General features: G+C 40.5%; 1 long non-coding RNA gene across 1 annotated transcript in view; it reads right to left on the reverse strand.

Moving 5' to 3' along the window:
* The window catches only part of LOC308640135, a 64653-nt gene extending 59884 nt beyond the window's left edge, over positions 1 to 4769 (reverse strand). The window contains exon 1 of the long non-coding RNA XR_014020182.1: positions 4687 to 4769. This is a non-coding gene — a long non-coding RNA (uncharacterized lncRNA). The remainder of the gene's footprint in view (positions 1 to 4686) is intronic.
* Between the last annotated feature and the right edge of the window lie 10413 nt (positions 4770 to 15182).

Raw genomic sequence — 15182 nt, forward strand, 5'->3', positions numbered from 1 at the left:
GGAAAAAAATTAAAGGAGGAAGGAGGTTATCTAAGAAAGAGGGGTGAAGGGGGCGCCAAAGCCATTGGAAATCAGATTTTCCCAAGCATGCCTGTGTCATTTTAACTTTTGAACCATAAGAACATGTTATCTACATTAAAAAGTTTTTTAAACATTAAAAAGAATACTTATAAAAAGAAGAGAAAGAGACACCTATAGATAAGATTTAAAAACAAGCTTTAAATAGATTTTTGCTCTGAAATTAGATGCTGAAAATCAATCTTCGTGTGGTCATTGCAAAAACATATGCTTTTTCCCCCTTCAATGAATTTAAAGAATATGATAATCTGTTTTTAAAAAGCTATTTGAAGGAGTAAGAAATTAGGAAAGAAGAGAGAAATGTACAATGAGGACACTCTAGTATAATGATTCTCCATATATGGCCCCTGTACCAGCAGCATGAGCATCATGTGATAACTTGTTAAAATTAAAATTCTCAGGCTCCGACCCAGACTACTGCATCAGAAACTTTGTACTAGTCCAGCAATCCTGGTAATACCCTCAAGTCTGAGAGTCACCTATGTTGTCTCCTGCTTCCCACAGATTCACAACAGCACCAGTCTGCATTTCAAACAAGCTCCAGGACCTAGGACCACACTTGGATAAGCAAAGCTGAAGTCCTCCTGGGGGAAAACGGTATGTAACCTTCATATGGTTGAGTTTCCTATGAAACCTGTCCTCAATATCAAATGGAAAATGTCCTTTCACAGGCTTCCTAGCCAAGATATATCATGGAGCTACTTTCCCACATAAGCTGTGTACACAGAGAATAAATGCTATCAAATACATTCTTATAAAACAATAACAACTATGAATCATCAAAATTCAACTTAAGGATGTCTTGAAAAAAAGTATGAGTGGACCTACAAGCTTTCAAAACTAGGAGAAAGAAACAAAAATAATCCATATTTCATAAATTCTCTTCATGTTTTCTGAACAAATTAACCTCAAATGCATTAACTGCCCGCCATGTGCTCTCCATGAAAAAGAACCAAGAAGTTTGTTTCCCGCAAATCCTTTAAAAAAAAATGTACTCATGTATATGAACACTGGCCTTCCATTTGTTTTACATGAGGAGAAAGATCTCTATAGGAATCTTCTGAATAAAGAATTCTAGTTTAGACAGAAGGATTTAGAAGTTAAATGTAGTGGCACACGACTATAATCCCAGCAGCTCTGGAGGCTGAGACAAGAGGATCTCAAATTCAAAGCCAGCCTCAGCAATAGTGAGGCACTAATCAACTCAGTGAGACCCTGTCTCTAAATAAAATATAAAATGCGGCTGAGGATGTGGCTCTGTTCCCCTGAGTTCAATTCCTGGTACTCACGTCACGCCCTCCCCCCCCCCAAAAAAAAAAAAAAAAAACAGGATAAAGAATTGTGTATCTTCTTTTTGCAAGTCACCCTTGAATAGTTTTTGGTGCTAAATATTAACCAATGTCCTAACATTTTTATATATTTTCTATTTCATTGCCTCTGAGATGCCATCACCTTTAAGACACTTAGAACATTCTTATTATATGTACCACTCACTAGAAAAAATGCCATGTGGTTACGACATGCCAATTTTAAAATTCCATCTATCTCAGATGTGCATCTTAAAAATTAATGAAATGTCTTAATTATAAACCACAGAATTGTATGGTAAAGTATTTGTTTTCCTTCTAGCTAACTCTTATGTCTCTCAAATGGAAAACAACATAAAGGCATGCATGTTTTGTCCACTGAAAATATATCCTCTATGCTTAGAAACTGGAACATTTTCAATATCTTTGTAATTCATTATTTATTTAGTTTACTTAGGAACATGTGAATATGAAAAAAAGTAATGATTTTTAACAGTATTTTTTAACAGTACAGACCTCTTTTACTATGGAACATTTTACTTGCTCAAAAAATTAAAAATTAATTATTTTCAACTTGGCTGACTTCTCAGGTCAAAGAGATTCAATACATCTCTAGACAATTGAAAATATATCCTCTTCCAAGAAGTCTTTACTTACATGTTTGTTTTCACAACACCTTTCAATAGTAATAAGCAACATACACCTTACAAGAATTTTTAAAAATCAAAATAAATATCCTTTTTAGAGTTAAACAAGTTGATGAAATTTTTGTTACACTGTAGCTAGTTTAAGCTGATCTTTATTTTAATTTTTCTATGTCATAGCTAGTGTTTCAAATGAAAAGATAATTTGTAATGAGTCATACCACGAAGACTGGTATATGTACATCTATCTACATTTTCAAATTTGCTAATATGAACACCAGTGAGTAGAAAGGGTTATTTTAAAAGTGATTACAGCTGGGCATGAAGCATCTTGCTTGTATTCCCAACAATTTGGGAGGCTGAAACAGGAGGATCCCAAGTTTGAGACTGCTTCAACAGCTTCAGAAGATTTCATTTTCAAGAAGGGAAAAATGGCTATAACTCAGTGGTAGAGCACCTATGGGTTCAATCCAATCCCTGTAAGTAACCCAGCCCCTAAGTGATGACATGAATGTATATTCTACTCAACTCAGACCTGCTATAGTACACACTGTTGTCACTTTCCAACTCTTTTCTCACATCAAACTGCTAAAATGATTCTAGTGTTTAGTTGTCAACATTTCTAATGTGAATTCCCATCAACAGAAGACAAAATTTTATGACAGGAAATAACCTTCTCTCCCAAGTTTCTAGAATAATTGACAAAATTGTCACTCACCAAGACCATGTCTTTGTTATATGTCAAACACTTCAGAAAAAAACAATTTTCCCAGAAAAAAAGTTGTTCGTCACCCCTTTCTTGTTAAAATTAAGTAGATAATGGATATGCTCTTATTAGTATTCTCAAAGAGGCAGAAATAGCCTTAAAAAAAATTTAGTTATCAAAGAGTTTGGGGGACACCCTGGGGCATTTAGTGTTTGGGGGCCAGGATCTAGGCTTCACACAATGCTTGGGTGGGATGGATCTGTATCATCAAGATTCATCCTGGTCACAAGAATTTTGATCTTAAAATGGTTTAATCAAGCCCACTTTAAATGAGCATTTCTTTAAGACATAATATTTAAAGGTGTTATAGGAAACCCCACAGCTTGCCTCTAATTATGTAAGACAAAGTAGTAAGGGATGCTTCAGCAGAATAAGGAAACTCTGAAAATTAGTACTCATTTCTTCACACTACACATTAACTCAACATAAATTTAAAATTGTAACGAGTATACATAGACTAGTATATATGCTAACAGTATGAGATAGCAGATAAATCTCACCTTGATGAATCCAAAAGTTTCAGTCTTGTTAATAGTTTCCTGTTATTACTAGCAAGAGAAGGAACTCGTTACTGTTCCTTCAAGTAGCAGTACCTCAAAGCACAAGACACAAAGGATGTGCTGTGATATAGTGGAAAAGGAATCCAAGGAAGGGCCATAGTATGACAGCCTGTAATTGACCTTGACATGTCATCCCTACTTCAATCTAGCCTTTCCTTTTTATTAGCTTAAATAAGGTTATCCCAACACTAAGTGTTTTCTCTCTAGTCTCCATCTCCATTTCCCTCTTTGATTTCCTTGTTTGAGCTAGAGCCTAATACTTTTTTTTTTTTAAACTAACTCAAACTTCTTCATTAGCAGCAGGTGGAAGCACTCGAAAGCATGCGGTCTTCCACCACAGCTGAAAGTTCTGGTTATAAGTGAGACAGCACTGCACATCATACATTGTTATCCCTTTATTTCTCTTTTACATGTAAGTGAAAGTATCATACCCACTTTCACTTATGTGTGTAGGTAGGTTCTCTTATTTAGGAACCTCACTGCTCAGTTGTAAAGTGGGCTCTACAAAGGCTCAACACCAAACACAGGGGCCTGGTTTCTGTGGTTGACAACCAACTGTTCCAGGCTACAATCAAGGGCTTCAATGGGAATCAAACTTTCTCTTGCCTGAGGCAAGCCTTGGGCTAGTGACCGCACCCCTAGTGTATAAAGGTCACTCTGTGCCCACCTCTTCTCTCTCACACAGGACCAAATGACAATTTATGAGTGGAAGACCTTCCAGGAATTGGACAAAAGGCTTGAAAAAAAAAAAGCCTTTCCCAATGAACTCACATACCATGCTGCATCCAATTTCAGAGTGGGTCTGACACACTCTCTGCAGCCCCGCCAGGACCCCAGGAAACCAGCTGCAAGCACTGCTGGGAGAAGGACTGGAGGCAAGGAAGGAGCACAGGCCAGTGCAGGTATTGGAAGCCCCATCCCACCACATCCCAGCAGTGCAACTTTCCGCAGGGCGCTGCACCTCTCTGTGCAGCCCTAGCTTGGAAGTGCACACGTTAAGTGCCTGGCATACAGCAAAGTGAACCAGCCATGACCAGCAGTGCCAACCCAGCCACCCTGGGAGACTGAGGTGGGTCTTGGGTCCCAGCGAGCTCGAGGTCTGACTGGCCAGGGGGAACTGGCCCAAGACCCAGCCGCCCCACCCTGCACGGGTCGGGATGGCGCGGACCATGCGGCGCCGCTTCTGCCACAAGCCCTGCTGGACGGCCTCCGAAAAACTGGCGATCCACCCGCCCCGCTCCCCTCTCCAGGGGCTGGGTCTCTGCTGTCTGCTGCTTTCATTCCCTTCAGGCCCCAATGGCCGCCACCGCCGCCCACAGCCCACTGCTCACCTTTCACGCTGCCTCCTCCACGGCTGCTCTGGCCACGCAGTGAGATCTCGCGAGACTTTGGTCCTCCCCTCACTACTCCGCCCTCACCACTGCGCAAACCCAGCCTGGAACTAGCTTGGCCCCTCCTCTTTACACCGCCCACCGTGCTTGAGGGTCAGTACTAGCCATTCTTGCGAACTTCTCTCCATATCCCCGCCCCTGAATCCACTCCGCCCACCACCTGACCCCAAAGGATTAAAACCCAGGTGCTAGGTAACCTAGCACCTGGGTCTCATTTGGCCCGCCTGGTGTTTTTGTGCATGCGCCTGCCCAGGCCCTGGACCTCACAGCCTCAGCCCTGATGGTAAAAATAGTAATCATTGCAGCTGAGAACTTTAATGACACCCCTTGGATCCTCACAACTGCCCTAAGAGGGTATTACCATCCTCCCTATTTCACAGAGGAATAATTGGTGTGGCAAGATTAAGCAATGGGCTCCAAGTCACACAGCTAGGAAGTGACAAGAGCCCACATTGGAATCCAGGCTCCTCTGGTTCCCAAACCAGTGCCCTCCATGACAACCTCCAGGCCCTGTCCCTGCTTGCACCAAGGGCACTGCCTTTTAGCCCCAGTCATCACTCCCCACCCCTTCCCTGGCCCCAATGTTCACCAAGGTAAAAAGAGACACACCTAGGAGGTCATCTGCTACAATATCCCTGGTCTCCATAAAATTGTTATCAATAAAATGTTTCAGCTTCATTGCATGAATTTCCTAAGGCCTCCCTGTGACGTTTCTTGGGCAGGACCCAGAATGTATTGAATTCTGTAGTCTCGTTGGTTGACATTTTGCTGAAACAATGTACAATGGAATGACATACAGGACATAGAATACACATGATGTTAGGGAAAAGACACATGTCACTTTTTCCCAGGGGACATCGTAATAATTGTTTCTAAAGAAGAGGAGCTAACATTTGTTGAAGGCATATATTCTTTCAGTCCTGGAGATGAAGAAACTAGCATAAGTGTTCATAGATAGTCAGAATTTGAACCTGAGTCTGAGTTTGATCCTGTTCCACAAGACAGCATTTTCTACTTCTGGGTCAGGTTCTGATAAATCATGAGCCTTTAAGGTTCAGTTTACCCCGTTGTTGGAGTTTTCCTGGGCTACTGTAGGTTACATGATAGTTATGTCTGTTAGAAAATGCGGGTCCACTCACCCTCCAAGATTGTCCACTCTCCAGGAAATAATTCTGCTATATGAGCCAGAGAATATGAGTCCCCTTCTTCATATCAACCCAACCCAATCCACCAGTTGAAGGAGTGGGTAAGGAGGCAAAATCACATCAAAAGGGTGGCTACAAGGTGCCTAGCACAGCTCCAAGTGCTGTCCACTCACTAACTAATTTAGTCTGATAATTCTGTTTCAGTTAGGATAAGCAGCACTGGGCTGAGAGTAGCAGGAGTTGAACCAAGGATAGGCTCCTGGCACCTGGCTCTCCAGGGAAGCAAGGGAGAAGTGGTCATTAGTTCATGTAGCCAAGCCTGCATGTGGTTTGGGGCATTTTCCTTTGAAGCTTAGCCTCATGTTCTTTTCTCCAGCCCTGGCAAATCCATTTGTCAACACTGTGACCACAGACCAGGTACCCAAGCTGTCAGTTTAACATGGAGACTATCATCTGTCACTATGCTTTTCAGTTATGTAAAACAAAGCTTAGAAAACCTCTAAAGATGTGGCCCAGGGTCAAAATAGTTAGCATATGGCTGAATTGGATTCCAGATCCAGGCTTTTATCTATCTACAGCCCAAGGCCTTGGCTGCTTCATTTAAGGCCCCCGCTTCTCTTCCAGATTTCTCTCTTGTTTCTCCCTTTACCTTGAACCATGTATTCTGACTGCATTAAACTGCCTGTCACTGCAGGCCCATACCATGTTGCAGTACTTTGGCTTCTGCTGTTGTGTCTGTCTGGTGTGCTTTCCCTCAATCCTCACCATCTTGATTCTGAACCCCAGCAAGGTCATTGAATACTTGGTTGGGTGGACCCATCCCTGATACTATGAATGCCCCCAACAGCACATTCCTTTACTGGCTGACTGAGCACCTCCATCATTAGATTACATTGGGTCTCAGTTTCCTTTCTCTGAGTCATGTAACTAGCATTGGGGACACTGTGCTAAAGCACCAGCCATGACCCCATGAATGCTTAACTCAGCTAAATCACATTCCTACAACCCACAAGTCAGATCCTTCCAACAAGACCACACAGTGAAATATTTATGAAAGGCCTTTGTTTTCTCGTAATTTTGTGACCACTGTATAATTCTCCACCTTTGTGAATCTCAGTTTTCAGAAGTAAAATGAACTAATGGGAGTACCTGCCTCATGGTTGTGAGAATTTATTAAGAGGCAAACTTACATGCCTTGCCTGGTTTATAAGGGAGACATGAACTAAATCCCAACCACCTTGGTTGTTATGAGTATCTTCTTTTTACAACACTGCTATTATCTCTATTCAGCATACTCGCATAGATGTCATCATTAATATTATCACTCATACTTCCCACCAAGTCTAAGTGACTGTGCTAACCATTCCTTCCTAGAATGCATAATATTCTCAGAATCCTCAAAATGAGTTCTTCACAGTCTTGTAATGATTCAGTGCCCAATCATAAATTATCTCCCTGGAACCTCCAGGAATCTGTCCAGTGCATCCTAAGGAAGTCTGTGGCTGCCAGACAGTTCCACTCAGGCTTTTTGGATATGGCTAAGAAAACATAGGTCCTCTTTAGCCTCCCACTGTCACTGACATTCTTCTCACTATGGGTGTTTCCAATTCATTTATGGTTAGACCAGTCCACTGTGGAGGTGGCCCCCGTCTCTCCCTATGGTAGGATCAGGATGGCAGACAAACCTGCCTGTGGGATTCTGGAATCATTGATAACTCTAAAAGGAATAATACCTGCAAAAAGCTTATTTTCTTTCTTACTAGAAGGAACTCAAATAATGGGGATTTTAGTTGGGAATAATAATGCCCTCAGAGTGATCTAATATTGTCCCCCTTCCTTCCTCATCTTTCACATATCTGAAGCACAGTAGGCAAAATTGAGGTTTTGGTGAGCATTTCCAGTTGAGATTGTGTGTTAAATGAGTCTGAGCTATTATAAAAGGACAGGAGAACAGATCATTTTCCCACACCCCAAATGTCATCAGAACAGGCAACCTTTGAGGAAAACCAAAGCTCAAGCTACAAAATAAAGAAAAATTGAATCTTGGCTTTTCTGATTGAAAATATTCTGAAGACCCTAGCTTTGAGGGGTGTTTGCTGAGACCCCAAACTGAGATGAATACCCAGGGGGTCTGTGGAAGATAAAATAGATCCCGGTTTGTAGGAAGAAAAGTATACAGTAGGTATGTTGGCATTGTTGGAATGAGAAGAGACCAGAAATCAATGCAGAGATAAAGAGGTGGGCCAAGAGGCAAGTTGCTTCCAGGGAGGCCAATGACCAAAGTGAGAGGGCCTCAGAATGGGAATTTTCCCCAGAGGGATGGAGTGAGAAATAGCCTTTTTTTTTCAGAACCATGTTGATGCACAACTCCTTAAATAAATGTTCATTCCCATCTCATCTGACTCATTTGGCTAGAAAAATGAGCTTATATTCCATAGCCTTGGCTGAACTTCGTGCACCCCACTACTGATAAAGCATAAAGGGTGTGATTAGTGCTTTTTGCATGAAGAAGGACCATGAAATCAGCTGGATTCTCATTTATGTAGCTTCTGACAGCAATATATAGCAACCTATCTTGTATTCTTGTGTCAGCCATTTCTAGGAGAGAAAAAAGATGGGGGAGGAATGATCGAGGAACATTTTTTCACAATTTAACAATATGTAAGCAACAGCCTTTCATTTAAAAAAGAAAAAAAATGAATTTCACAGTTGCAAGTAAGGAAAGAGAAAATTAGCTGGGTTCAGTAGTGCAGGTCTGTGATTCCAACTACTCAGGAAGCTGAGGTAGCAGGATCGAACGTTTGAGACCAATCTCCACAACGCACTGAGACCCTGTCCCAAAATAATATAAAAAAGGCTGGAGAGGTTGGAGAGGTATCCCAGTGGTAGAATATCCCTGGGTTCAATCCCAAGTACCAAAACAAAAAAAAAAAAGAAAGAAAAAAAGATGGTATTAGGATGAACACTGTGGTGATGAATTGAAATTAGTAGTATCATTATAAACTAAAGCTTTTTAATGAAAGGAAAAAGAAAATTTAAAAACAGAGATGCATGTGTATGCATGCATTTATAGACATAACATAGTTCCAAATTCTGAAGACTAAGAGGGCTTAGAACTCTCACTCCATAGAAATGAGCAGGAAATATCTCCACCCAGATCTGGCTTCTTCTAAATACTATTCTCCAATAATAGAGACCAGGGCTCTTCAAGATATGGTTGCTCCCAGAACTGGAGCAGGGAAAATGCAAAATAATCTTGAAACCTTGTAGTGGCATAAAATAGAGATACTTAATAAGGAATAGGGGCTATTTAAAAAAAATGGTACATTATTATTACATATATCAGGAGGATTCCTTGTGACATATTTGTAATGCATGCAGCATAACTTGGACGATTTGATAGGAACTTACTGAAAGCATACAGGAACCAATCTGAAAGAGTTCCCAAAAGACAAAGTTGGAACAGGTTGAGCAAATAAATAATGATAGTATTGGACTATAAGTCATAGAATTAAATAGATAACCATAAACCCATATCGATAGAAAAAAAATAAGAAGAAAGAAAAGAATAGAGAAAGAGAGAGTTGCTTCCTTAAAGACAATTACAGTTTATAAATAAAGAAAGGATGAGTGAAATAAAAATAAAATAACATTTAGGAAACCATAATAATAATTGTTATGGGTAAGATCTATGAATGGATGCCAAAAATATAAGTGAGCAAAAACAATTTTTTCCTCTAGTACTGGGAATTTAATCTAGGGCCACATGCATGACAGGCCAGTGTTCTACCACTGAGCCACATCCCCTAAGTAAGTAAAAATTGAGGGAGAAATAAGATATTTTCAAGGTATCTTTCCCAAGATATTTATTAATCAGAAAGGGAGAAATAGTAAGTTTATAATAAGAAATCCAAGAAGCATCACATGATAAAAATTAATATAACTCCTAACCAGTCATGTTGATGTATCCCCCTTCCCACCAAACAATCCCATAAGGCATCTCCCTACAAAACCCATAACCTGGCCAAGTCATAAGGAAACACCAAACCCAAGAGGAGAGACCTTGTGCAAAACATCTGACCAGCATCTTTTAAAAGGATAATGGTCATAAAAGACTAGGAGAGACTGAGGCATTGTCACAGACTTGAAGAGACTAAGGAGTCATTATGACTAAATGCAACACAAGAACACAGACCGAAACAAGACCTTAAAGGAAAATTGGAGAAATTCAAATGAAGTCTATAGATTAGCTGATAGTTTTGTACCCAGGTTTTTGTCTTTGTTTTGATCATTATACTATAGTTATTTATTTATGTATTTATATTGGGGATTGAAGCCAGGGGTGGTTGGCCACTAAGAGACATCCCTATCCCTTTTTATTTATTTATTTATTTATTTTTTATTTTGAGACAAGATCTTGCTAAGTTGCTTAGGGCCTTGCTTACATGCTGAGGCTAGCCTCAAGCTTGCAATCCACCTGCCTCATCCCCCTGAGTTTCTGGGATTACAGGCATGCACCCTTGTGCCCAGCCTAGTTAATCTTTTTAAGAGTCAATATTAGAGGAAACTGCGTGAAGGGACTGCGGGAATATTCTGTGATTTTGTAGAGGGGAAAAAAACTTTAAACAACACCAATACAAAACCCTTGGTTAATAATGATAGAATCGAGAGGTGAGCTCCATGCCGGCATTTTAGGTTAGGTCTGTGTGAGGGCGTGTGACATACTTCACATCAGTGGGCAAATAAATCTCTCCTGCTCTTTTTCCCTGGCAAAACCTGGTGTGAGTGCAGGAGACCAAATGGTGTTTCTCAGCATAGCTAGATCATCAGAAGAGAGAGGTGCAAAGAGAAGTCCAGAGCAGACTTTGAAATGAGGGAGTTGAAAAGACACAAATTGTTCTGATAAAGGAAAATGTGGAGGAGAATATTGGGGAAGGGCAGGGAATATAAAAGGTGGAAATGGACAGAAGTTCAGGGAGCTTTGAAGGAAGATTCCTAACATTCATGCATAAGTTGTTTGCATTAAAGACTCCTTCCATGTCCCCAGACCTTTATAAAGTCTGCTGCACAAACAAGCTTGGTGTCTGTGTCCATGGGTCTCTGTGTGTCTATCAATTTGTATGTGTGTGCATATGTCTAACTATGTCAGTGTATATAACTATGTATGTCTTTATTTTTATGTTTTTTTAGTTCTGTGAGGTAGTCCATATCTGTGTGTGTACATTTGTGTGTCTTTATTTCTATGTGTTTGAGTCCATTTCTAAGAGTGCATCTGTGTGTGTATATTTTTGAGCCTATATGTCTTCTTTGTGTGTGTATGTGTGTGTATTGGAAATCCCAGCAAAGGACTAATTTCTTGTGACAATGAATTTACATACAAAATCACAGGACTCAGAGGACCAACAAGACATCAGCCAAGACAGGAGGAAATTGAGGCCTAGATATCATAAGAATGTAAGGTCCGGGCTGGAGATGTGGCTCAAGCGGTAGCGCGCTGGCCTGGCATGCGTGTGGCCCGGGTTCGATCCTCAGCACCACATACCAACAAAGATGTTGTGTCCACCGAGAAATAAAATAATAATAATAATAATAATAATAATAATAATAAATGTTAAAAAAAATTCTCTCTCTCTCTCTCTCTCTCTCTCTCTCTCTCTCTCTCTCCTCTCTCTCACTCTCTTAAAAAAAAAAAGAATGAAAGGTCCTAGGAATTCAATGACATTTTTGCACAGGCATTGGAATTTCCCCCAGGCACTTGGAATGCTGGTGGGGGTAGAGTTTCAAGTCAGGAATAGCTAAAGACTTCAGAGGGCAGGATGACCCTACTCCATGTCAGCTTACTCTGTAATATCTCCATTTTGTAGGTGGGGAAACTGAGTCTCACAACAGCACTTTGATGAGACTGAAGAGAAACAGCCAGCTGCTGAGCCAGAAGAGGCCTCTGGGTGAATTGGACACAGTGAACTGCAGTGAGGAAAATCAGCATCCTATCTGTTTGCTTTCAGTCTTTCTGATGATAAAGTCTCTTGGGCATTGACCATCTGCAACACGTCTCTCTTACTGCTAGTGTCTCTTTACTATCAGTCAACACATGCTAGGAGAATCACAATCTCAGGATACAACCAAACATATTCTCCCATGAATGTGCATAATGTCAGCTCTGCAGATATGTGATGTCACAATCATAGCACACCCTGCCCCACCCCCCACCCCCCCAAAAAAAGAACAAGTCTGGTTGGATTCTTAGGTAACTTGGCTGTCTTATCTACATAAACTTAATGACAGGATAGATACTCTTTTTCTATTTATGAGACATTTTAATTTTGTTAATAATTTTGGGAATAAAATATGAATTGTTCAATTCATTAAAAACCATTTAACATCTGAAGGCCCCCTGAGCTCCTAAAAAACTTTAAAAATTTTTTACTTATTTTTTAGTTGTAGATGGAAACAATACCTTTTTTAAAATTTAATTTTTATGTGGTGCTTAGGATTGAGCTCAGTATCTCAAACATGCTTGGCAAGTGCTCTATCAGTTCTCCAAAAAAATTTTGAGATTTGTGCCATGAGAAGTAAATTTAAGAGAGTTTCTGTTTGTTTAATTTTTATTTTGGAAATATTCAAGGCTATGAAAGAGTTACAAGGACAGCATAATAGTCTTTTATACACTAGATTTGACAGCTTATATTTCAGCCCAGTTTACCTTGTAAGCTCTTGTGTGTGCATGCCTCTTTTTTCTATACGTATTTATATGTGTATAGGTATGTGTTTATGCACATGCATATAACACACACACATTTTTTTAAAGCATTGAGATTCCAATGTTAGGATCTTTAGTTCTAAATATTTGAAGTATTTCCTAAGACCAGGGACATTCCTTTGTATAATCACAATATGGTTACCAAATTCAGGAATGTAATATGGACACCATGATATTATTCAACATACAATCTATAGTCAAAGTTTTCTGGTTGTCCCAATGAAGTCGTTTTCAATAATTTTATATTTTTTCTGATGCACAACCATTTAGGAATCAGATTATACATATTTTTTCATTTATGATTTATGAACCTTCTCTTTGAGGTTCATTGTAACTTTCTTCTTGGCATCTCAGTATTTGTGTGCCAACCAGACATGTTCCACAGTTCTTTATGGACCTCAAGTGTTGCTAGATGATTGAATAAATAATCAGTTAGTTATCAAAGCAAAAAGGGAAGTGTTTTCAGGAAGGAAGTCTTAAGAGAATGCTCATTATTAGATTTCTATTTTTACTTATGTGTTTAGCCATGGACTCTTATGGTTTTTGCAGCGATCTACAAATGTGGTCCACAAACCAGCAGATTTCAGAAACTTTTCACATTGACAGCTATTTTCAAATAGTTGCATTCTGATTGAGGCACATTTTACCAAGGGTAAATATTAAGATGCTTTTAAAGTGCTCATGAATTTTCCTGGCTAGAATATTGCAGAGAAGAAGAAGACTTCATAACACTGGCCAGTAAATGGAGATTATCATGCTAATGTAAAATAAGACAATCCTCAAAACCCAAAGGTCACATGTTTTCCTGACATGTGTTATGTACATCACAAGGAAGGGGCACAAAGAGAATTCAGTAGATTAGACCAAGGCCAGGGACAGGTAGGGAGAGGAGGTAAGAACAGGAAAGACAGTAGCATGAATCACCATATTGTTCTTATTTAAATATATAAAAATACCTAAGTGAATCTGTCCATCTTGCCCACCCACACTAATGGGGTCCTAAAGAGAATAAGGTATACTTTAGGTTTGGATAATTTTACCACAATGGACTCTATTGTAATATATATCTAAGAAGATCCAATAAAACAGAAAAATATAAAATGTACTGATAAGGTCCATGAGACCAAGTTGATAGCATCATAGCAAGGTGAGGAAATGTGTTTAGGTACATTCCAGAATTTTCTAAACCGCTCCCACATTGGATGATTCTAAAGGTGTTGGAGCCTGTGGGATGGTGGAGGTTCAGAGTGCTCCATAGAGAAGAAAGGACTCCCCATACCCCCGCATACATCTGCAGGTGCAGGGGTGGGGGGGCAGGTAATCTCGAGGCCTCCTCGGTTAACTAAGGCAGAGAATAGCAGGGTGCATTTGAGTCTATGGATTTATTTACCAAATTAGGAAAACCTGGAATTGTCTTTCCTGGACTCCCAATCAAAGGCAAATTGTTTTTCCTTAAAGAGAGAGACCCTTGAGCCCATCTTAATGGGAAGTCTTGTCTGTATTATGTGACTTTTTGCACCACTGAATTGGGGGGACAAGATCAGAGCCCTCCTTGGAAACACATTGACTTTGTTTGCATCAAGACAAGCAGGTAGGGTCTGTCTTTTTTGTTGTTTCTTTTTTCTTGTCAAGTGCAGAGTATTCAGCTGATACTAAGGATGCACACCTGGGCAGGGGGTCTCTGGGTTTTGGAGGAGGCAGGATCACATTGCCTGGGATGCAGGGGACTGGCAGGAACTAGGGAGAGCACCAGGCTATTATCCTGTGGCCACCACAGTTATTTCTCTCAAAAAGAAAGAAAGAAAAAAAGTGGCACACGCCTGTAATTCCAGCAGCTGGGGAGGCTGAGGCAGGAGGATGGCAAATTCAAAGCCAGCCACAGCAAAAGCAAGTTCTAAGCAACTCAGTAGGACCCTGTTTCTAAATAAAATTCAAACTAGGGCTGGGGAAAGAGCTCAGAGGTCGAGTCCTCTGATTTAATTCCCCAGTGGGCCAGAGAGCGAGGGAGCCAGGGTGCAGCTGGGGTTGACCCAGGTCTGTGCACTCCTGTGTCTCTTCTGTGATGATCTCCTTAATCTGCCTCCAGCCTCAATGTGGGCTCCAGATAGATTCAACTCAGCTGGAGGAACATCAGCTCTCACACTGCCAACTGGGTGGTAAACTCCTCCAGGGCGCTTGCCAGGTACCCAGTGAGCCTCCACCAGCGCTGGCCATGACACACTAGGCAATTCCCACCAGGTGAAAGGCCAGTTCTGCTTGGACAATTTTGCACAGATAAACAGAGGACAAGTCAGCACCCTGAAGACGCTTTGGGTGGTCTTATTGTAGGAGGAGGCCCAGGTGATGAAACTTTCAAGAAATGACTTCAATTTCCTACCATCAAAACCCAACAGAACTTAGAATTCTGGTCAGCCTAACCCTAACCCAATGCCCAGACCTCAAAAGGAAAAGAAAAAGAAAAAAGATATACCCAAACCCTGCCATTCTTGTTTCCTCCTTGCCTGGAGCAGATATCACCCCCCTATCAGTCA

This window comes from Spermophilus citellus (genome assembly GCF_964194105.1).
Source record: "Spermophilus citellus genome assembly, contig: SCAFFOLD_338, whole genome shotgun sequence".
Classification (NCBI taxonomy): Eukaryota; Metazoa; Chordata; class Mammalia; order Rodentia; family Sciuridae; genus Spermophilus; species Spermophilus citellus.